Raw genomic sequence first — 24,380 nt, 5'->3', positions numbered from 1 at the left:
ACATACACCTTTCCTTATTTTAAACCACGCAGTATCCCCTTGTTCTGTTTGAATAACTGCCTCTTGGTCTATGTAAGGTTCCTCATGAGCACAATTAAGTGTTCTGGAATTCCCATTTTTCTCAATATTATCCATAATTTGTTATGATCCACACAGTTTAAAGCCTTTGCATAGTCAATAAAACACAGGTAAACATCTTTCTGGTACTCTCTGCTTTCAGCTAAGATCCATCTGACATCAGCAATGATATCCCTTGTTCCACATCCTCTTTTGTATCCACCTTGAATTTCTGGCTGTTCCCTGTTTATGTACTGCTGCAACTGCTTTTGGATGATCTTCGCAAAATTTTACTTATGTATGATACTAATGATATTGTTTGATAATTTCCACATTTTGTTGGATCACCTTTCTTTGGAATGGGCAAAAATATAGATCTCTTCAGTCAGTGGGCCAAGTAGCCAAATTTCTTGGCACAGATGAGTGGGCACTTCCAACACTCCATCCATTTGTTGAAACATCTCAGTTGGTATTCCATCAATTTCTGGAGGCTGGTTTTTCGCCAATGCCTTTGGTGCAGCTTGAACTTTTTCCTTCAGTATCACTGGTTCTTGATCATATGCTACCTCCTGAAATGCTTGAATGTCAACCAATTCTTTTTGATATAGTGACTCTGTGTATTCTTTTCATCTTCTTTTGATGTTTCCTGCATTGTTTAATATTTTCACCATAGAATCCTTCAATATTGCAACTCAAGGATTAAACTTTCTCTTCAGTTCTTTCAGCTTAAGAAACACTGAGTGTGTTCTTCTCTTTTGCTTTTCTAACTCTAGGTCTTTGCACATTTCATTATAATAATTTACTTTGTCTTCTCGAACTGCCCTTTGAATCTTCTGTTCATCTCTTTCACTTCATGATTTTTTCCTTTCACTTTAGTTACTCAAAGTTCAAGAGCAACTTTCCGAGTCTTTTCTGACATCCATTTTGGTCTTTTTTTTCTTTCTTGTCTTTTTCATGATCTCTTTCTTCATATATGATGTCCTTGATGTCATGCCACAACTCATCTGGTCTTCAGTCATCAGTGTTTAATGAGTCAAATCTATTCTTGAGATGATCTCTTTAATTTAGACAGAATATACTCAAGGTCATACTTTGGCTTTCATGGAATTGTTCTATTTTTTTTTTTAGCTTCAACTTGAATTCGCATATGAGCAATTGATGGTCTGTTCCACAGTTGGCCTTTGGCCCTGTTCTGGCTGATGATATTGAACTTTTCCATCATCTCTTTCCACAGATGTAGTCAATTTGATTCCTGTGTATTCCACCCAGTGAGGTCCACGCGTATAGTTACCATTTATTTCGGTGAAAAAAAATATTTGCAATAAAGCAGATGCTGGTCTTGCAAAATTCTGTCATGAGATCTCCAGTGTTGTTTCTATTACTAAGGCCATATTTTCCAACTATCAATCCTTCTTTGTTTCCAACTTTCCCATTCCAATCGCCAGTAATTATCAATGCATCTTGATTGCATGTTTGATCAATTTCATACTGCAGAAGTTGGTAGAAATCTTCAGTTTCCTCATCTTTGTCATTAATGGTTGGTGCGTAAATTTGAATAATAGTTATATTAACTTGTCTTTCTTGTAGGTGTATGGATATTATCCTATCACTGACAGCCTTGTACTTCAGGATAGATCTTGAAATGTTCTTTTTTGATGATGAATGCAATGCCATTCCCCTTCAATTTGTCTTTCTCTGCATAGTATACCATATGATTATCTGATTAAAAATGGCCAATTCCTGTCTATTTCAGCTTAATAATGCCTACGATATCAATGTTTGTTTGTTCCATTTCATTTTTCACAATTTCCAATTTTCCTAGATCATACTTTGTACTTTCCACAGTCGATGTTTGCAGCTATTTCTTCTCATTTTGAATCATGCTACTTTAGCAAATGAAGGTCCCCAAAGCTTTACTCCATCCACATCATTAAGGTTGACTCTACTTTGAGGAGGCAGCTCTTCCCCAGTTGTCTTTTGAGTACCTTCCAACCTGAGGAGCTCATCTTCTGGCACTATATCAGACAGTGTTCCATTGCTATTCATATGGTTTTCATTGGCCAGTTTTTTAGAAGTCGTGGGCCAGAGTCTTCTTTCTAGTTTGTCTTAGACTGGAAGCTCTGCTGAAACCTATCCACCTTGGGTGACCCTACTGGTATTTGAAAAACTGGTGGCATAGCTTTCAGCATCACAGCAACATGCAAGCCACCACAGTACAACAAACTGACGGATGTAATTGTTGGCTTTTAGTAGGTGGAGTTGCTCAGCTTGTAGATTCATCTGCCTCCATTGTCAGATAGCATCTGTCTTCCCCATTCTATGCATGCTTCTGTGTCTAATGTGCTCTTTTTATAACTCAGAGGGAGATAGGCTTAGGATCCACCCTATATTGGCATGACCTCAACTGATGGATTAGTTTCACTACATTAGATTGTATTATGAAAGCTGATTAAACCAAAACCAAACCAAACCCATTGCCATGGAGTCGATTCTGACTCATAGCAACCCTATAGGACAGAGCAGAACTTCCCCACAGGGTTTCCAAGGAGTGGCTTTTGGTTAGCAGTCGTAGCTCTTAACCACTGCATTACGTTATATTACATTAGATGAGATTGCAATCACAGGTATAGGGGTTAGAATTCCAACACATATTTGGGGGAGGCACAATTCAATCCATAATATGAGGGTAGCATTTTGTCAATGCTTTTTCATGATCTCTCTGCCTTACAGATCTGGAAATGCCCTAATTTTGCCATCATATCTGAGAGACAGTTTTGCTGGATATATAATTCTTGGCTGGCAGTTTTTTTCCTTCAAGTCTTCATATATGTCATCCCATTGCCTTCTTGCCTGCATGGCTTCTGCCGAGTAGTCCAAGCTTACTCTTATTGACTCTCCTTTGTAGAAGACTTTTTGTTTATACCTAGCTGCTCTTAAAATTCTCTCTTTATCTTTGATTTTGACAAGTTTGATTCTAATATCTCTTAGTGACTTTCTTTTGGGAACTACCTAATGTGGGGTTCGATGAGCATCTTGGATAGCTATCTTGTTATCTTTCATGATATCAGGGAAATTTTCTGTCAAAAAATCTCCAACAATTCTCTCTGTATTTTCTGTTATCCCCTGCTCCTGTTCTGGTACTTCAATCACTTGTAGGTTATTCCTCTTGATAGAGTCCCACATAATTCTTAGGGTTTCTTCATTTTTTAAAACCCTTTTATCTGATTTTTCCTCAAATAAGTTGGTGTCAAGTGCTATATCTTCAATCTCACTAATTCTGGCTTTCATTGCCTCAATTCTGCTTCTATGACTTTCTATTAAGTTGTCTAATTCTGAAATTTTATTGTTAATCTTCTGAATTTCTGATTGCTGTCTCTCTATGGATTCTTGCAGCCTGTTAAATTTGTCATTATGCTCTTCTCTAATCTTTTTAAATTTCCTCTATTGCGTGTTCTGCATTTTGCTTAATTTCCTTCCTAATTTCTTGAACAGTTCTGTATATTAATCTTTTATATTCTACCTCTGGTAATTCCAAGAAATTTTCCTCCTTTGGAAAATTTCTAGATTCTTTATTTTGGGAGCTTGCTGAAGCCATCATGGATTGTCTCTTTATGTGATTTGGTATTGACTGTTGTCTCCGAGACATCAATAAGTTACTATATTTATTTATTTTATGTTTGATTACTGTGTCCTAGCTTCTTGTTTTGTTTTGATATGCCCAAATAGGTTGTTTGTATGAGCTAGTTTGATTATTGGCACCTTTGAAGCTCTAATGTCCTGTCACTAGGTGGTTAGATCTGTTACTAGGTATGTGAGCTCAGGAGTCTGTCCACACCTCCTGTATGGATTCAGCTCAGGTGCCCAGGTAGATAGCCACCAAGTGTGTGTAGGCTCTCACCTACAGTCTTAGACAGGCATGGGTGATTGGTGTAGGCACAGGCATCTGGCTTGCAGCAGGGGAACACACTCTGAGCAAGGCAGGGGGCTGCCAGCCACCCCCGCGTGTCCAAGTGGAAGGTGTGTCCCTGTTCCCTACAGCACGTAGGTGGGTGGGTTTTGCAGACAGACTGTGAGCACCCAGTGCTGTTGGCTGTAAGGACTGGGGGCACCTCTTATTCTTGGGCCCCTATAGCAGGTGGCTAGGTGGTATGGGTGGAGCCACCAGTCCTCAGGCCCCTGATGTGGGTAGGTGAAGACCCTGCTTAATGGGCCGAGCAGTGTCAAATGTCACGAATCTGCCACTTCACACCTGAAACAGTTGAAGTGAGACTTCAGGTATATACCGTGTTATACTGTGGTAATGGGGGCCTACATTGTTGAAATGGGCCCACACAAGTCTCTGTAGGGGGAAAGGCACTCAAAGTCCATGGATCCCTTATGCCTGTGCATAGACAAAAGAGCTGTGCCTACCCTGAGTTCCTGGCTTAGGAAGGCTGGTAGTTTATTTTTTCCCCTGTTTGTTAATTTGTTCACTCTCCAAGTACGGGAGAATGGCTCAGGGCGTGTGATGGATTCTACTCCCGGCCCAGGGGACTTGGCAATTGCTGACACCAGTCTGGGACCCAGTGTAGAGCAGAGAGTGGGGAAGTAAATGGGAGAGAGGTTTTTCCCTAAGGGGTGTGTTCTTGATCCGTGTTGTAGGCCTTACGCAAGTACTTATCTTTCACAGATTGAGGGCTGCTTCTCACTGGTTCTGGGTGGCCGAGTAGACTCACTGGCACTGGGTCTCTCCTGGTGCGGAATACACCTCCCATGCATCACTGCTTGCTTGCCTCACCACTCACCCATGAGCTGATCAAGCCTGAAGGGCTCAGGCTCTCGCCGGGTCCGGTCTGGCAACTCCTTGCTGCTTCCAAACTGTCTGTCCCTCCCCCTGCCACTCAGTCCGGTTCCTCAACTTTGCCTTAGATGTTCAGGGCTCCTAGATTGTCATATATAATTGATTCTTTTGTTTTTTTGGGTCTTTGTTGTAAGAGGATCCACCGGAAGAATGTGACTACTCTGCTATCTTGGCTCCGCCTCCTGCCTTACAGATTACAATTCTATACTACAGGCACTGTCCTTCCAATTGCCTAAAGAACTGGTCCAGCAGGATGAAACAGAGGAATGATTGCTGAAAGAGGGGATGGGAGGAGCCGGCGTGCCTTATAGCTTCCCTCAAAGCTTGGGCTTCCAGTTGGCAGGAGATAAGTGGGTTCAGTCATTCAGCAGATATCTTTTGAACCCTGAATCCCAACTATGTAATAGACACTAGGTGATGGAAAATTGGACAAGTAGATTTAGTGATCTCAGTGAAGTTATGTTTATGTCCACAATTGGAGAGTGAAATTGAGGGAGTTGGGCAGGAAGGAACCTCATTGTCTCTAAATTCTCTTCCCAAGCCCTAGTGGGAGTTAGAGAGGGAGTGGCTCCAATGGCTGGTTCAGAGCAGGAGGGCAGAAGAGGAAGCTGAGGTCTGCTTCTCAGGAAGAAGAGCAAGAGGCACATTCCCACACAGAAAAAAGTTTAAGGAATTAAGGTGTCTGAAATTTAGGAGATTAAAATTTCCAGTGATCAAACGTATCTGCTTCACTCTTCTTCAATGATTAACACATGGATCCCTTTCACTACTGATTTTAGCAGACCTCTTCCCTTGTAGGAACGCTGGTGGTGCAGTGGTTAAGAGCTCGGCTGCTAACGAAAAAGTCCACGGTTTGAATCCACCAGCCACTCCTTTGAAACCCTATAAGGCAGTTCTACTCTGTCCTATAAGGTTGCTCTGAGTCAGAATCTACTTGACAGCAATGGGTTTGGTTTGAGTTCCTTGTGAGCAGGGAGTATCTTGGTTCTCTCAGTGGGCTTGACAACTGTGCTTTCTAACAGAATGAGGCTGATGAAGTATGGTTGTGTGTGCTTTCAGTAAGAAATATTAGCAAACTCAACTACAAAAGGCCACCTCGCAGAACAAAAAAAACATGCGATGTGCAAAGTACAATGGAAACCTCCTGCTTGCAAATAGAAGTGTCTCTGGTTGCCAAGAAAGAGGAACCTTGCAGAAGATAGAGCATGAAAGGGATTCGCACAAAACAAAAGTCAGAACACAATGGTACATATTTCAGGCACATGAAAGGATATGTGGCACCAGTACTAAAGAGACATGATATTCCTACAGAAAGGAGACAGAAGGAGAGCAGAAACTCAATCAACCAATACAATTGTGCAGAGAAACAGATCTAGTCCTGGAAAGGGAGTAGGGAGAAAAGCTTATTTTCTATGAATTGATCTCTAGTTGGTTTTCATAAGTTGTTCAGATACAAGCAAGCATATGAATAATATATACTGTACACAGGCCCCAAAATACAGAGCTATCTCCACTTGAGATTGCAAAAATGAAGGCATTTTGAGAAATTTAATTGTGGAAAGGGACCAGAGAGAAGGCTTCTTGACGTGGGGGCATGAGCAGCAGATACCCCAGAAGAAAATGTACGTTTCTCATATCCTCGATTAGGTTGCAAATTCCTAGAGAGCTAAAATAATCTTTTCATCTTTTGCAGATGTTATATAAATTTATCTATAACATTTATATGCAGAATTTTATAAATTCCCAGATTGCTTAACACAATACTTTGCACATAGTAGGCGCTCAAAAATATTAATAGATAAATTGATTCAGTGCTGATGTGGTGATGAATCTGATTTATCACTAGGCTCATAATTATCATCTAATTGTAAAGAACAGAAAAGAATAAGTCTATGCTCTTGGGATGAATATTAAAAGAGGTGAAGCACCCTTTGTTTACCCAGGTGGATGCATGAATCCAGGGATGGTGTGCCTCCAGTAATGTGTTCATATGGCGGTCCAATTGATTGATTAGCTAATCAGCCCCAAAGTAACATAGTTGGTTTATGTAAAGACTGCAATATTGAACTGAAATTAGAAGTCCTGATTACTGTTTCCACAGAACAATAGTCCAATAAGGAGCTCTGTAGAAAAAGAATTCCGGGTCAATTAAGTTTAGGAAATGCTGCTTTCTATATTTCCTTCATTATCACTTAAAAGCCTCAGAGACATCCTACAGTAAATTGTTCTGTTGAACCTTGCTTCATTCAATGCTTTCCAAACTAAGTTGACCATGGAAAGTTTTCTTTCTTTTTCTACTTCTTACTTTTTAAAAAACTCATTAGTGATTTTCAGAACTAGTTTTCCATGAAGTAAACTTTAAGGAACACTGGTCTGGGTGATTATTAAGTAGGGCATTTATCCGGTGTCTTCCATGTTCTAAACCCTATCCTATGAATGGGGATGGAAGTGGTAAGGGTAAATACACATGGTTCCCACCCTTAGGGAGCTAGTGATCTAGCATAGGATACAAACTATCAACCTGCATAACCACCCCAGAGCCTAAACATAATTTGTGCTCCTTCTGAAGTAGTCCCCAGGTGTGATCTTGTAATCCAGCAGGATCTTCTCTTTCCACCCACCTACCCCAATCATTTCATCTAGAAATGGCTCCTTTGCCTGGGTTGTAGTCTCCATAACTAACCCGAATAGTCTTGGACCCCCAACCATTGCCACTACGAGTGCATGAGTGAAGATAGGAGTGAGCCTCTCCATTGCAGCAACCCCCTTCCTGCCAGCTATTGCCACTCCAAAGCCTGTGGGTAGCTATTACTGTTATTCATACCTTTATGGACTTCTCAGATTTGTCTACACCACTGCTTCTCAGAAAAGTGGCATCAAACATCCAGGGAACTCTGGCTGCTGACCAAACCAAACCCATTGCCGTCAAGTCAATTCTGACCCATAGCGACTCTATAGGACAGAGTAAAACTGCCCCATAGGATTTCCAAGGCTGTAGATCTTTACAGAAGCAAATTGTCACCTCCTTCTCCTGTGGAGTGGCTAGTGGGTTTGAAGTGCCAACCTTTTGATTAGCAGCAGAGCACTTCAACCACTGCACCACCAGGGCTCCCTCTGGCTGCTGAAGCTCTCTATAAACAAGTCCAATTCACTCTAAGGTACAGCTATGTTTACAGCAACATTTCATGGGGAACTGACACTCTGAGCCTCCACCAGCAACCTGGGCTCTGTTGCTCTCATTACCTAACGTGAAGAAGTTCACTCCAGCCTCAGTAACAAAGGACTGAGACCATGGGATATCTTGAGCACTCTTTCTATGATAAATTGTCAGCTAATGAGATTGTATGATCCCCCTGTTGCACGTGTTCCTCAGTTCTTAGCAATGTAGTCTTGGCTACTCAGTGCTGCTTCATGGAGATTGACATCTCCATGGAGAGGGCAGCTGCTGCTTCTCTCCTTGGAGGTACATGGCGAAGGGAGGGAGTCTGCTTCTTCTATTAAAGTTAGTAATTTGCATTCCAGGCTCAGTCCTTGATCACTTCTCATCTCCACACCCATACTCATCTGATGGTACACCTGATGAAAATACACTTCCATCTTACCTCGGTCTCATCACAAGACATGCAGCAGAGTTTCAAGATTAGACAGTCCTGGACTCATCAGGTTTGCCATTAACAATGGACCCTGGGCAGGTTAACTTTCCTGAGTCCCTGATTCTTCGTCTGGAAAGTGAGGAAGCTATCATTTACTGAATAGATTATCAGATAACTTAATGAGCCACCCCATCACAGAGGTCATGGTATATAACAGGCACTTAATCATTGCTAGTTTCCCCATTCCTTTCAAGTTTTCTCTAAATCAGTGATGCCCAGTAGAGTTTTATGCAATGATAGAGATATTCTATATCTGTGCTGTCCAGCATGGTAGCTACTAGCCACGTGTGGCTAAGTAGCACTTGAAACATAGCTAATGAAACTGAGGAACAGAAATTTCATTTCATTTTATTTTATTTAATTGAAATAATCACATGTGAGTAGTGGTTACTGTATTGAATAGCACAACTCTAGATAGCTTAATTGGAAGTTCTTAATACTCAGGGTCTCCAAAAGATGTACTAGAACTCAATCTGGGGGATCAGTGAGCAAATCTTCTGGCTGCACACCCTTGCTAGACTAGATTTACTTGCGGAATTTGATGCATCAAGAACCATAGAGAGCTTTCAGAAATAGGGTCAAGACAGGGGAGGCTGCCATGCCTCCCTGCCTCTGAGTCCTGGGAGAATTCACACACCGTATTTAGTGGGAATATATCTAGGAAATGGAGGCTGGGCCTAGGTCTTGGTATTTTCAATACACTGAGCCTGAAAAAGACATTATGTGAAATAAGGAGGTTTCCAAAATCTTGCCACAAAATTGTAGAGGAACTATCAGACTGTATGTCACTCTAGTCCATATAATTATATATATATATATATATATATTATATATATATCTGTCTTTCCATTCACTTGTCCAGAAATGAAATAACAAAAATATTTGTCAAGAAGCTTTTAGAACCTTACCTACCTAACCCCATGTGAAGTCACTTCTTTCTTAGATTTAAGCTACATTTATAAATGCCAAGCTCTTGGAAATGTTAAAACCCATTAAAGAAAGAGGGCTGGATAATTTTGGTGGGAGGGGAATATAAATTTGGTGAAAAATTAGAATAACATGCAATATTTATTTTTGTAGTACAATTTACATATCTAAAATGATTTTGCTGAGCAGAAACATAAAATGTATTATGTATAACTCGATTTGCTCATAAAATTATCATTTAGGTAAAATTAGAGACATGAAGAACTGGAAAAACAAAATGGAAAAATATAGAACAGATTTTTTTACTGATTCATTTTCTTTATATATTTACTTAACAAAAAGCATCCTCAGGGGAGAAAAGTTTCTTCTGAGATGTTTGTTGTTTTGTAAACTTTGTTCTTTTCTTTCTCTCCCCCTTGGTTCTTCACATCTTTACCTAAACCGCTCCCTTTTCAGTTCAAGCCAATTTTCTTGTTCTAGGCACTGCAGTGGAGAACAGCTAGCTCTCACCTTTCTTAAACTACCTGACTAGGTTACAGTACTTATGAAACATTTCAGGTATCTCTTGTTCGCCGTTGGTAATCCCAAATCCTTCCCCATCTTTTCCCCCAGTGACTCCCTTTCCACCCTTTTCCCTGCTCACAAGCGAAGGGCCCCAAAGACATAGGGAGCTGGCACTGCTGCTACTGTCTGTTTCCACTGGAATCTGACTGTATTCATGGGCCTTGCTCGTCTGGTCCATGGGTCGGCTATTGCTGGTTGGTGGATTGGGCAGTGCTGTGAAATGGGGCTGGTGGACAGGGAAGGAGAGGAATTGTGTAGAGGGAGAATTACAACCACCCTCATCACAATGAGTAATGTCTGTTGGCTGCTCACCACGTGCCGAGCACTGTTCATTACCCATTGAATCTTCCCTCAAGCCCTAAAAGGACAAACTATATCTTATTTCACAGATAAAGAAAGTGAGGCTTGTTGTTGTTGTCGTTAGGTGCCATTGAGTCGGTTCCGACTCACAGCGACCCTATGTACAACAGAACAAAACACTGCCCGTTCAGGCGCCATCCTCACAATTGCTGTTATGCTTGAGCCCATTATTGTAGCCACTGTGTCAAAGGACAAAATTATAACTATCCTATTTCATAGATGAAGGAAGTGAGGCTTAAGGAAGGTTAAGTAATTCGCCTGAGGTCAGGCAGCTGGTAAGGTACTGAGCCAGGCCTCTGAGCCTGTGTTGAGACCCAGTTGGTATGATTCAAATCCCTGGGGACCCTGGCCTATTGGCAACTACCCAAGTGTACCTTAAAATACTAATGATCTCTCAGTTTACACAGGGCTTTATGGTTTATAAACATTTTACATACACTAGCTTATTTGATTGGCTTTTCAGTGCAACCCTAATTGGAGAGACAGTGGGTGGGGGGACTAGTATTCCCATTTCAGAGATGAGCAAACAGGCTCCGAGAAGTTAAATGTCCTGCCCATCGTTACAGTCAATGGTGCTGACAGTATGCAAATGGCAGGTTTTCTGATTGAAAGTCTGTTTCTCTCTCCACAGAATAGTTAGCTTGAACAAAAGCAAATGTCTTTAGAACTAATGTACATGCACACACACACACACACACACACATACCCCACACAGACTTTTCAGGCTTAATGCCAATGAATCAGGGGTTGGGTGGAGGGGAGGCAGGTTGGCACAGCCGAGGGGATTTCTACTACTGTCCTGCTACCAAATTTACAAGGATCAAGAGACACTGGGAAAGAAAACTTTTGGCCTTTCTTGCTGTTTTTATTTGTTTCTCCTTTTAAAATTCTTTTTTATGAGGCTGCCATGAAAACACTCATTAGGCAGTGTTGATTTTCATTAATGTTGATTCTCCAAGAGCTTAATCAATCTTCTGTGACCAATGACCTCATTCCCACAGGAGAAGAAAGCTGTTGAACAAATTAGCTTTACAGATTGTAGGTAAGGCATACAGATGGGAGGTAGCCGTGTTGCCAAAATAGAATGTGTCTTAGTGGTTTAATATGCACAGCACAGTAGCATTAGCCTGTTTCCTTGCTGTTACCAAAATGCATCATTGAAAGCAGCTGTCCTCCTTCCCCTGTAGCACCTCTAGCCTTTCTTGCTCTTCCTCATTGTGCTCCCTTCTGCGCTCTGTGAAGTCTAGGCTTTGAAAGCACTTAGAGGCAACAGCACAGCTGTGGTTGGTTAGAAGGGAACACAAGTCACAGATGCACAGAGGAGAAGAGGAGGGGAAGATCCACAGTGTTGACTCAGAGCCAGCAGCTTCCCTGGAAACTTCTATTACTCAAGGCTAACAGGAAGAACCTTCACTCCCAAACATTTTCCCCCATGCAGGTGTTACTCTGCTGGAATTCCACTGTTACAGAGATTCCTCGCTTTGGGTTAATTAAGGATTATATCTTCTTTAGGTGGCCATTTAAAGGCAGTCATGGCTGGGGTGGGTAGCTCAGTCTGGGAAGAAGCCCTGGAAGCCTGAATGAATGAGAGCCCCAGTGGGCCTAGGGGAATGGGGGCAAAGACATTTCTCCACTTCCCAGATTTGCTCATGACCATGTCTGCTGGCACCAACTTTCCCAGGCAAGCACTGTGTTTCTGACGTCAGTCTGGCTGGCTCGTTCCACTATGCTGGCATCTGGATTGGCCTGTGAGCTCTTCTTCCAGCTGACACCAATGGAGCTGAGGTGTTGGAGCGGCAGGCACCAGCAAGGAAATTAGCTTGTAGTATGAGTCAAGATGTCCTGTTGGAGCTGTTGGTAAGTGCCCTTCTCCACTTTCCCATTCCCCTCTTTGGGGTAGAGGGAGCTGGTCAAGTCCTTCCCCTCAAGCTCAAGGGCTGAGCTTGCTGTGTGGCTGGTTCCATGAAGTGAGAAGTCTCTGTGCTCCATGCACACATCTCTTAGAACAGGACAAACTCATATCCACCTTCCCACCTGGGGCTGGTCTTTGAAACGCCCCCAGCCCCAGACGTCAGCCTGCTGTGGATATGGGGAGGGTGCCTCAAGGGCTCACAATCCCACTGAATGCTGTGCCTTGGGGAGGGTGAGGCTCCTGGTTCTGGCAGTGTCCCCAAGTGGCCTGGCCTACACAAGAGGGAGCCTTCTCCCTCACACCCACATTTGGTGGCCTGCGGTGCAGTCACATGTCTGAAATCAGGCCACTGTTGTCAACTCCACAGCCACACAGCACAGGGAGTCAGCCTAGCAGGCGGCAGCCTCCTGCAGGGGGCGCCAAAGTGGTCTGGTGGGGGGATTGCCAGCATAGGCCTCTGGGAGCTAACTCTGACTGCACAGGTTGAAGCCGTGAGGGCCACAAACTGTCTGCTCACACGCCTTTTCACTCTTATTTATGTTGACCAAATATATTTTAGCACCTACTTCCTGCAAAGCCTTCTAACAGGCACCGAGGAGGGCCAAAGAAAAGTGGCACAGGGACACAGCCCCTGGTGTTGGAGAATGTTCTCGTTGCCTGTGATTTTTATGGATGAATGAGTATCTCCTAATTTCTGTAAATGTTTCCTGAAGCAACGACTCTTCAGTTTTGCCACTCTCATTCTTAGCCTAGAGCTGTGTAACTCATTTCTAGCTCTGTGCCGTTGTTCAGTTGGTCCTCGATAAATATTTGACGAATGGCAAATAGGTAGATCTCTTAGTTAGGGCCCTAAACATATCCTTTTTTTAGCTCCTGCAGTGAGGATCCCTATTGTTGGAATGGTACAATTTCTTGAGCACCTACTGTGTGTGAGACACTATGCTGAATAGTTTACACACACTATGTCTAACCTTCGCAGTGATGCTACAAGGTGGATGTGATTATCCTCGGTTTACAGACGAGGAAACGGAAACCCAAATAGTTAACAAGTTAGGCTAGGATTACATAGCCAAGAAGAGGCAGGGTCCAGAGCCAGGGGCTTCCTCTGACTATGACCAGGAGGAACAATCTCGAGTTTCATCAGTAGGCCAGAGTTTCTACCTGTTGCACATTATATAAGAGAAGTGTCAAACGGTGAAGATAAAGTCAGTAGTCCTGCTGCCCACTGGAATAGTGACATGTTGTTGTTGTTTTGGATCACCTCTGAGGAAGGGTCCTGGGTAGCCCTATCTTCCTCTGTGCCCTGGGTAGCCTTTAAGCCAAGGTCTTACGTTACCTTTTAGGGGATGATAGGTGCAAGACGGTGTGGAAAGCAGGACTGACTGCAAGCCATCTCCCTGAAACTGGGCACAGCCGTAAAGTGCAACTTTCATTCATACGTTTCCCAGACAGCTGCACACTCCTCCACAGGAGCAATGCCTTTCAGCCGCAACCGTCCCTTGGGCTGGAATGAGGCAATGACCTCGAGGTGAAAGTCTCCATATCCCATTACCAATCCAATTACCTGGCACTTGCAGGTTAGATGGGAACTGCCAGACCAGAACCCAACAATGGATCATCTAGTTCTGTGTCTTGTCTCTGACAGTAGTCAGGGCTGAGTGTCTCATTCAGATGCTTCTTATTGTCAGTCTGGCGAAGTGCCAACAGGCTTCCCTTTCGGTGGAGGAACAGAGCTTGTAATGGAAAATGGTGAGCAGCACCGAGACCCACTATGTTATCATAGCTCCCACCCAGCCCCAGCCCCACATTCATTAATTCATTCAACAACTATTAAGTGAACCACTACTGTATGCTAGGCAATCCTAGGCACTGAGGATACATTGGTGAACAAGCCAAATCTCCACTCTCATGAGATTTCCTGATAATGGGAGAGCAGGCAATAAACAAGCAGACAAACACACATGATGGCAGCTGTGATAAGTACTATGGAGAAAGAAAAAAGCAGGATAAAGGACTTGGACAGTGAGGGGACTTGATACTCTATGCATAGGGTGGCTATGGAAGGACTCGGACAAGATGACATTTTAGTAGAGGTGTGAAGGAATTGTAGGAGCAAGGCATGACTATCGGAGGGGTGACATGTGAAGGGCGTCTGTTTTTGTCTTCTATGTTGGGGCTGGGAGAAGTCCTGGTGCTAGAAGCAGAACAGTAAGCAGATACAAAGTAGAAACGTATCTGGAATATTTGAGGAGTAGAGGAGCAAGGTGGCTGGGAAGGAACGAGTGAAGAAGAGGTGGGAGATGATTTCAGAGGTCACAGGGATACAGGTCATGGGAGCCTGGGGGACCACGAGGTGGATTTTGGCTTTCCTTTGAGTGAGATGGGGAGCCATTTGGAAGGTTTGAGCAGTAGACAACACATAGCAAGTAGGCATTCATTAAACATTTCTTTACATAAATATTTGTTGAATGAATACATGAAATACTTGTTGGATGATTGAAAGAACAAATATTACTGAACCACACAAGTAACTACACAGAGACACAAAAAATAGCATTCTGTGTCCATATTTGCTCAGAAGAGAATGATGCCTTTCCACTGAAAAAGTGATTAACTCTCAGCTACTTTGTCTTTTATCCTTCAAACAGCGGAGGTCTTGGTGGTAGGAGCAGAAAAGTAAACCTATACAGGACAAGCAATAGAAAGACTGCAACCCAATATCTTTTGAGGGCTGGGGGCTGGGGAGAAAGTTGACAAGGCAGTGGTTTCCTGCCTGGACAGATGGTGACAACCCTCATGATGAGGTTATTCTTCTGGGCATGCAGAATAGCTGCTCCCTACTGGGCTTGGCCAAGCTGCTCTTTGAATGTCTCTGCCCTGAATATCTACCTGTCCCTTGCCCCAGTGGCTGTAAGCCATTTATTGAGCCTTGAAGATGATTTCACTCCTTAAGAGTTTTCTCTCAAGAAGAATGGGAGCGCATGTCTCTTAAGCTGTCATTTCCTCTTCGCACCAAATGTCCTATTTAAATGTCACCTTCTTTGAGATGCCTTTCCTTACCCTTCTCCTTGATTTCAGTTCTTACAGGACCAACACTTCCCTCCGGGCTCTCAGAGCACCTCAGTCATAGTCCTACAGTAGGTCCTGGCCCACCGTCCTGGGACCAGCACGCTGCATCCCTCTCCCTTTCAAGCTTCATAACGCCAGTAAGCATAAGACCTGTCTTTGTCTTTAGCCCCAGCACATAGTATGCACAGCACTTCTCCTTTCTACCCTTTTCATCTTACCCCTCTTCTTTCTTTCTTGTTTTCTTGACCTCACTTTTAACTAAGCAGAGTCAAAGTCATTAAGAGAGCATGTTTTCAATCCCAGAAATAGTCAGGAGAGGCAGCATAATACAACAGAAGGAGAATAGGGTGTGATTAGAGAATCTGAATCTTAGTTTCTTCATCAATAAAATGGGACTCTTGATGCCCATTTCCCAGATTTGTTGTGAGAAATGCATTGGTGAATGTTAAAGCAACTTTGTAAATTATAAAAACCCCATGCAAACTTGTTAAATATTTATTTTTAACAAAAGCATAGCTATAATAAAAAAGGTGCTGCCAGACCCCAGGAGGCTGGCTAGATTGAGCTGCCACCTCGGTGCCTCACGCAGAAGGTGAGTGAGGGCTAAGTGTGAACCCCAGAGCTGCTCAGCAGTCACCGGGCTGCCGACCAGTGTGCTGCAAGTTTGAGGGTGGACAAGGCCTTGGGCACATCCTGTGTGTGCATGATTCCTACTGAACCAGGAGCCACTCGGAGGCAGTGATTTTTAAAAACTTTTGATTATATTTATTGTACAGGTGATATGTGATCACCATCAAAGAATTAGAAACTACCAGTAAGCTTTTTGAAAATAAAAACAAGCTTTATTCTACACTCCAACAAAACATGTATTAATATTTTGGTGGTTATCCTCTTGGGCTCTTTTTCTAGAATGCCGGCTTTTTAGAGGCCCCAGTTACAAAAACCAGGGAAAGAGGGAATGGGGGTGGGCTAAGGGGTATGGGCTAAGGGTCTGTAGGGATGGCCCTGGTGTGGCTGTCAGATGCTTATCCCACCTTCGGCATTTCTCTTTCTGTGTCAGACCTCTGGGGACCCAGGCAGACATCTGTCTTATGGGATGGAGCTGTCAGAGCCACTGCCTTCAGACTGGCCTTCTGATTTCAAATGCCTGCACCTCTGAGCTCACCTCTCCCTGTCTCCACCCCACATTTTACTTCATCCTAGACTCCCCCACGCCTTTTCTGCCAGCCCAATGCAGTCTCAGGCCTTGGGCTTCCATATCTGCCACCCTCGGTCACAGAATACAGTGAGAATCTGCTTCTCCAGGGACTTCATTGGCTTGACTAACTTACCCACCTGAGTGTTATTCCTTAATTGACTGAACCTGCTAAAAACAAACCCGCCCTGATCGATGGAGAAATGATTTTGCAAATTGTGGGCATAAATCTTCAGAGATCTGTGTGCACTGTCATTTGTTAAAATGCTGAAAAGATGAATCAATTTTCTTCATCAAAACGCAATTGCTTCATCTATGGGTAGTTTAGAGAGAGGCCAGGAGGCAGTCCATGGGGAGGGGTCAGGGAGGAAGTTTGAGAATGCTCTCCTGACCTTCCCTCAGGCGTCACTGCTAGCCTAATGAGGGTCAGGTGCTGAGGATGAGGCAAGAAAGCTCTCAGCTGGCAAATATTTTAGTATTAGAAAGAAAAAGTCCTGGGCTAGCGTGATGTGTAGGGACGAGTGGGCTTGAGGCTGTAGAAAGTGCTGAGGAAAACCAAGAAATCTCATATTGTTATTGTCACCAGGCCATAGTGTGTCAGGCAGAAGAAGTTAGATTAAGATTGTGGTAACAAACTCACAAACTCAGTGGCTTAAAACAACAGAGGTTTGTTTTCTGTTTACATCACTACATAGGCCTTGTCTGTCAGCAGGGGCAGACTGATCAAGTAGCCTCCTTCTCAAACTTTGTGTCCAACGTGCCAGAGATAAAGAGAGAAAACATGGAGCACTCCTTTGGAAGGGAGATGAATCACTTCTGCTCCCATTACTGGCCAAAGTAACCCTCCACTGAACTCCATTGCCATCAAGTTGATTCCAACTCGTAGCAACCCTATAGGACAGGGTAGAACTGCCCCATATTTCCAAGGCAGTAATCTTTATGGAAGCAGACTGCCATATCTTTCTCCCATTGAGAGGCTGATGGGTTCTAACCATGACTTTTTGGTTAGCGCTTAACCACTGTGCCACCAGGGCTCCTTGGCCAGAGTAAAGGGGATGGGAAAATGCAATCCTGTCATTTGTCCTGGTGATGCAGAGCCAGAAATCTTTGTGAACAGTTCTTCTTTTTAAATAATTTTATTGTGATTTAGGTGAAAGTTTACAGCACGAGTTAGTAATTCATTCATAAATTTATACACAGATTGTGACATTGGTTGCAATCCCCATAATACACCAGCACTCTCTCTCTTTCCACCCTGGGTTGTTGTGTCCATTTGTCCAGTTTTACTGTCCCCTCCTGCCTTCTCCTCTTGCTTTTGGGCAGGAGTTGCCCATTTGGTCTCGTATATTTGATTGAACTAAGAAGCATGTTCCTCATGTGTGTTATTGTTTGTTTTATAGGCCCGTCTGATCTTTGTCTGAAGAGTGGGCTTCAAGAGTGGCTTCAGTTCTGAGTTAGCAGAGTGTCCGGGGGCCATAGTCTCTGGGGTTCCTCCAATCTGTGTCAGACCAGTAAGCCTGATCTTTTTTTTTTTTTTTTTGGTGAATGTGAATTTTGTCCTACATTTTTCTCCTGCTCTCTCTGGGACTCTATTGTGATCCCTGTCAGAGCAGTTGGTGGTGGTACCCAGACAGCATCTAATTCTTCTGGGCTCAGGCTGGTGAAAGCTGTGGTTCATGTGGTCCTTTAGTCTTTGGGTTAATATTTTCCTTGTGTCTTTGGTTTTCTTCATTCTTCTTTGCTCTGGATGGGATGGGGTCAATAGATGTATCTCACATGGCTGTTCACGAGCTTTTAAGACCCCAGACGCTACTGACCAAAGTGGGATGTAGAACATGTTCTTTATGAACTATATTATGCCAATTGACTAGATATCCCCCAAGACTATGGTTCCCAGCCCCAGTTACTTGGTCCTGCAAAGTGTTTGGATGTATATAGGAAACTTCTATGCTTTTGCTTTTGTCCAGTTGTGCTGACTTCCCCTATACTGTGTGCTGTCCTTCCCTTCACCGAAGTTGACACTTATCTACTAGGTAGTGATTTTCCCTCCTCATTCCTGTCCTCCCTTGTAACCACCAAAGATTGCTTTTTTTCTGCGTGTAAACTTTTTTGAGTTTTTATAATAGTGATCTCATACAATATTTGTCCTTTTGTGATTGACTAATTTCACTCAGCATAATGCCCTACAGATTCCTCCATGTTGTGAGATGTTTCGCAGATTTATCATTGTTTTTTTATTGTTGCATAGTATTCCTTTGTGCATGTGTACCATAGTTTGTTTATCCATTCATCTGCTTATGTGCACCTGGGTTGTTTCCATCTTTTTGCTACTATGAATAGAGCTGCAGTGAACATGGGTGTGCATATGTCTATTTGTATGACAGCTCTTATTTCTCTAGGATATATTCCTAGGAGTGGGATTGCTGGATCATATGGTATTTTGATTTCTAACTTTTTAAGGAGGAGCCATATCATTTTCTATAATGATTATATCATTTTACATTCCCACCAGCAGTGCCTAAGTGTTCCAATCTTCCCACAACCTCTCCAACATTTATTATTTTCTGGTTTTTGGCATAGTACTGCCAGTATTGTTAGGGTGAGATAGTATCACGTTGTAATTTTGATTTGCATTTCTCTAATGGCTGATGATCACAAGCATTTCTTCAAGTGTCTGCTGGCCGATGGAACGTCTTCTTCGGTGAAGTGTCTGTTCGTATCCTTTGCTCATCTTCTAATTTGATTGTCTTTTTGTTGTTGAGTTATTGAAGTATTTTGTAGATTTTAGAGATTAGACCTTTGTCAGATATGTCGTTGCCAAAATTTTATTCCCAATCTGTAGGTTGTCTTTTTACTCTTTTGGTGAAGTCTTTTGATGAGCACAAATTTAATTTTTAGGAGATCTCAGTTATCAAGTTTATCTTCAGGTGTGTGTGCATTGTTACTTATGGTTTGTATTATCTTTATCACATGTATTAAGGCCCCTAGCATTGTTCCTATTTTTTCTTCCATGATCTTTATCGTTTTCTTGTATATTTAGGTCATTGATCGATTGTGAGTTAGTTTTTGTGTATGGTGTGAACTATGGGACCTGTTTGATTTTTTTCAGAGACGTACATCCAGATATGCCAGCACCATTTGTTAAAGAGACTGTCTTTTCTCCATTTAATGGACTTTGGCCCTTTTTCAAATATCAGCTGCCTGTAGGTGAATGGATTTATGTCTGGGTTCTCAGTTCTGTCCCATTGGTCTATGTGTTTGTTGTTGTACCAGTTCCAGGCTGTTTTGACTGCCATGGCTGTATAGTAGGTTCTAAGATTAGGTAGTGTGAGTCCTATCACTTTGTTCTTCTTCTTCAGTAATGCTTTACTTATCTGGGGCCTCTTCTCTTTCCATGTAAAGTTGGTGATTAGTTTTTCCATCTCTTTAAAGAATGCTGTTGGAATTTGGTTCAGGACTGTATTGTATCTGTAGATCTCTTTGGGTAGTACTGACATTTTCACAATGCTAAGTCTTCCTATCCATGAGCATGATATGCTTTTTCCATTTATGTAGGTCTCTTTTAGTTTCTTGCATTAGTGTTTTGTAGTTTTCTTTGTATAGATCTTTTACGTCTCTCATTATATTTATTCCTAAGTATTTTGTCTTTTGGGGGGCTATTGTAAATGGTATTGATTTCCTGATTTCCTTTTCTAAGAGGATTTTTGTATGTTAATTTTGTATCCTGCTACTTTGCTGAAACATTCTATTAGTTCCAGCAGCTTTCTTGTGGATTCTCTGGGGTTTTTCTATGTAGAGGATCATATCATCTGCAATTAGGGATAGTTTTGCCTATTCCTTTCCAAGTTGGATGCCCTTTATTTCTTTTTCTTACCTTATTCCTTTAGTTGGGACTCCCAGAGCCATGTTGAATAAGAGTGGTGACAAAGGGCATTCTTGTCTTGCTCTCATTCTCAAGGGGAATGCTTTCAGTCTCCACTGAGAATGATGTTGGCTTTTGGTTTTGTATAGATATCCTATATTAAGCTGAGGAATTTCCCTTCTATTCCTATTTTGCTGAGAGTTTTTTATCAGGATTGGGTGTTGGCCTTTGTCAAATGCTTTTTCTGCATTGATTGAGATGATCATGTAATTCTTTTGTTTTATTGATGTGGTGGATTATTTTGATTGATTTTCTAATATTGAGCCGTCCTTGTATACCTGGTATGAATCTCACTTGTTCATGGTGTATTATTTTTTTGATATGCTGTCGAATTCTATTGTTGAAAATTTTTGTGTCTGTATTCATGAGGGATACTGTTCTGTAGTTCTCTTTTTTGGTGGTATCTTTGCCTGGCTTTGGTATATGGGTTATGCCAGCTTCGTAGAATGAATTTGGGAGTAGTCCTTCCTTTTCTATTCTCTGAAATAGTTTGAGTGGTATTGGTGTGAGATCTTCTCTGAAAGTTTACTAGAATTCTCCAGTGAAAACTTCAGGTCAGGACTTTTTTTTTGGGTGGGAGTTTTTTTTTTTTTAAATTACCTCTTCAATCTTTTCTTTGTTATGGCTCTATTTAGTTTTTCTACGTCAGTTTGTGTTAGTTTAGGCAGGTAGGTTGTTTCTAGAAATTTATCCATTTCCTCTATAGATTTTCAAATTTTTTGGAGTACAATTGTGGTATTCTGTTATGGTCCTTTTCATTTCATAGATTCTGTTGTGATATCATCCCTCTTATTTCTGATTCGGGTTATTTGCTTCCTTTCTGGTTTTTCTTTTGTCAGTTTGGTCAATGGTTTGTCAGTTTTGTTGATTCTTTTTATTGTTTTCTGTTCTCCATTTCATTTATTTCTGCTCTAATCTTTATCACTTCCTTTCTTCTGGTGACTGCGGGCTTCTTTTGCTGTGCTCTTTTTGTTTATTTGAGTTGTAGGGTTAATGTTTTGATTTTGGCCCGTTCTTCTTTTTTGATGTGTTTGTTTATTGTATGCAAACATTTCTAATGACCACCAAACACAACAACCTAGAACCTCTATTCTATGGATTGTTATGCTGGGTGTTATTTTATGTTAATATGTCTGTGAGCACCAGGTGGAGACTCTTTCTGAGTTACCTTGTTGCATAAGACATAGTATGAGCTAAAAAAAAAAAAAGTTTGCATACAGAATTAATTAATTGGTAGGCAATGTAAGAGGAAAGCTATAGGATTTAGTAGATGATGCAAGAGGGTAACTGTGCAGAAACATCTGTGAAAGCATCTTATGCTGGTTCTTCCATGATTGACATTTTTTTTCTCAACATTTTAATGTGTCCAGTGCTGGACTGAGGTGCTTGAATGCATTATCTTATTTAATCCTTACAAGAACCCTGTAGGTATACTCACTTTACAGACAGGAAACTCTTTTCATTCCACAGTGAAGGTTATCATGGATTTCAGAGACCCCAGTTCCTTCCCAACTTTCACTCAACCATCATGTAATGATGAGGTTGAAAGGACCAGGAGCTACTGTGTGCGATCTGGAGAATCCGTCACCTGTTCTGGGCCTTGGTTTCCTCACTCATTAAACAATAACAAAAAAAAACCTTGATAAACTGGTCTCTGAGAACCTCGTACATTCTCTTGTAATATGGAATTTTAATGACTTGCCTCTGAGAATGGTTTGCACCTGTGTTAGCTGAAAAACCTAAACTGGAAAGATAACCAAAGGACTAAGAATGTCTGGTATCAGAGTGCCGGGGCTTCGAACCAGTTCATTCCAGTTAGAACACTTGCTGAGAATTTACTTTTCTTTTTTTCTTTTTGTGTGTGTGCACTTTAGGTGAAAAAGCAAATTAGTTTCTCATTAAACAATTAATACACAAATTGTGCATTGGTTGCTGTCATGGATCCCATGCATAACTGTCATGGATTGAATTATGTCCCCCAAAAATGTCTGTCAACTTGGCTAGGGCATGATTGTCAGTATTGTGTGAATTGTCCACCATTTTGTTATCTGATGTGATTTTCCTGTGTATTGTAAATCCTGTCTCTATGATGTGATGAGATGGGATTAGCAGCAGTTATGTTAACGAGGCAGGACTCAATTTACAAGATTAGGTTGTATCTTAAGCCAATGTTTTTTGAGATATGAAAGAGAGAAGTGAGCAGAGAGAGAGACATGGGGACCTCATACCATCAAGAAACAAGAGCCAGGAGAATAGCACACTCTTTGGGCCTGGGGTCCCTGCTCTGAGAAGCTCCTCGACAAAGGAAGATCAATAACAAGGACCTTCCTCCAGAACCAACAGAGAGAGAAAGCCTTCCCCTGGAGCTGATGGCTTGAATTTGGACTTCTCACACCCTAGACTGTAAGAGAATAAATTTCTCTTTGTTAAAGTCATCCACTTGTGGTATTTCTGTCATAACAGCACTAAATAACTAAGACAATAACGGAACAAAATGTTGCCCACTCCTATACCACCCTCACAATTGTTGGCGTGTTTGAACCCATTAGGGCATGGGAATTGTGTGCAAATCTGTTTATTAAAAAGTCCCAACTGTCCTAGAGGTCTATTAGACAGCATGAAGAGGCAGTAATAATGACAGCTCACATTTCTTGATCACATGCTATGTGCTAGAAACTGTTCTCAGTGCTTTACACGCATTATTTAATTTAGTCCCCTTAATATCATAACCTCGCATATGAGGAAACTGGGGTACAGAGAGTACAAGGAACTTGCTCAAGGATACACAAGCAATAAGGATGGGGCTAGAATTTGCATCAAGGTAGCGAATTCACACTTTAAGACAATATGAGCTGCCATATCAATAGGTCTAGACATTTAAAAAAGTCACATGAGATCTTGGAGGGCCCACATAGGAACATCCAGATAACACGCAGAGACCACCAGAGGGTGATTTTTCCAATGCTCAGATCCCTGCATGTCTGCTGTATCTACTTGTATAACTTGTATGATTACAGGACTCTCTCCCAGAGGTCCTTGCAGGCTGGAATTGAGTCTCATTCCTTTCCGTTTTCCTGGCACTTAACAGAGTCTTGTACATAGAAGCTTGAAAGAATAAACATGTTTAGATCTGGGCCTGTATCTTTTTTTTTCTTTTTTTCCCATTCAAAAATTTATACATACATTGTTATGTGACCCAACTGCTCTCCCCATACTGTGACAGCACACACCCTCCTTTCCACACGATTCCCCATGTCCATTCAACCAGCTCCTGACCCTCTCTGCCTTCCCATCTCACCTCTGGACAGAAGCTCCCTGTTTAGTCTCTTGTAGCTACTTGAGCTAAGAGACACAATCCTCACAAGTATCACTTTATGTCCCACAGTCCAGTCCAATCCCTGTCTGAGGAGTTGGCCTCGGAAATTGTTCTAGTTCTGGGCTGATAGAGAATCCAAGGGCCATGCTTTCCAGGGTTCCTCCAGTCTCAGTGAGACCATTAAGTCTGATCTTCTTACTAGAATTTGAGTTCTGCACCCCACCTTTGTCCTGCTCCATCAGGGACTCTCTGTTGTGTTCCCTGTGGGGCGGTCATTGGTGGTAGCTGAGCACCATCTAGTTCTTCTGGTCTCAAGCTGATGAAGTCTCTGGTTTATGTGTCCCTTCTGTCTCCTGGGCTAATACTTTCCTTGTGTTTTTGATATTCTTCATTCTCCTTTACTCCAGGTGGTTGGGAACAATTGATGCATCTTAGACGGCTGCTTGCAAGCTTTTAAGACCCCAGACACCACTCACCAAAGTAGGATGCAGAACATTTTCTTAATAAGCTTTGTTATGCCAATTGACTTAGATGTTCCCTGAAAGCATGGTCCCCAGACCCCTAC

The sequence above is a fragment of the Trichechus manatus genome, unplaced genomic scaffold, assembly GCF_000243295.1.
Source record: "Trichechus manatus latirostris isolate Lorelei unplaced genomic scaffold, TriManLat1.0 scaffold00064, whole genome shotgun sequence".
Lineage (NCBI taxonomy): Eukaryota > Metazoa > Chordata > Mammalia > Sirenia > Trichechidae > Trichechus > Trichechus manatus.
This window is presented reverse-complemented; position numbering follows the sequence as displayed.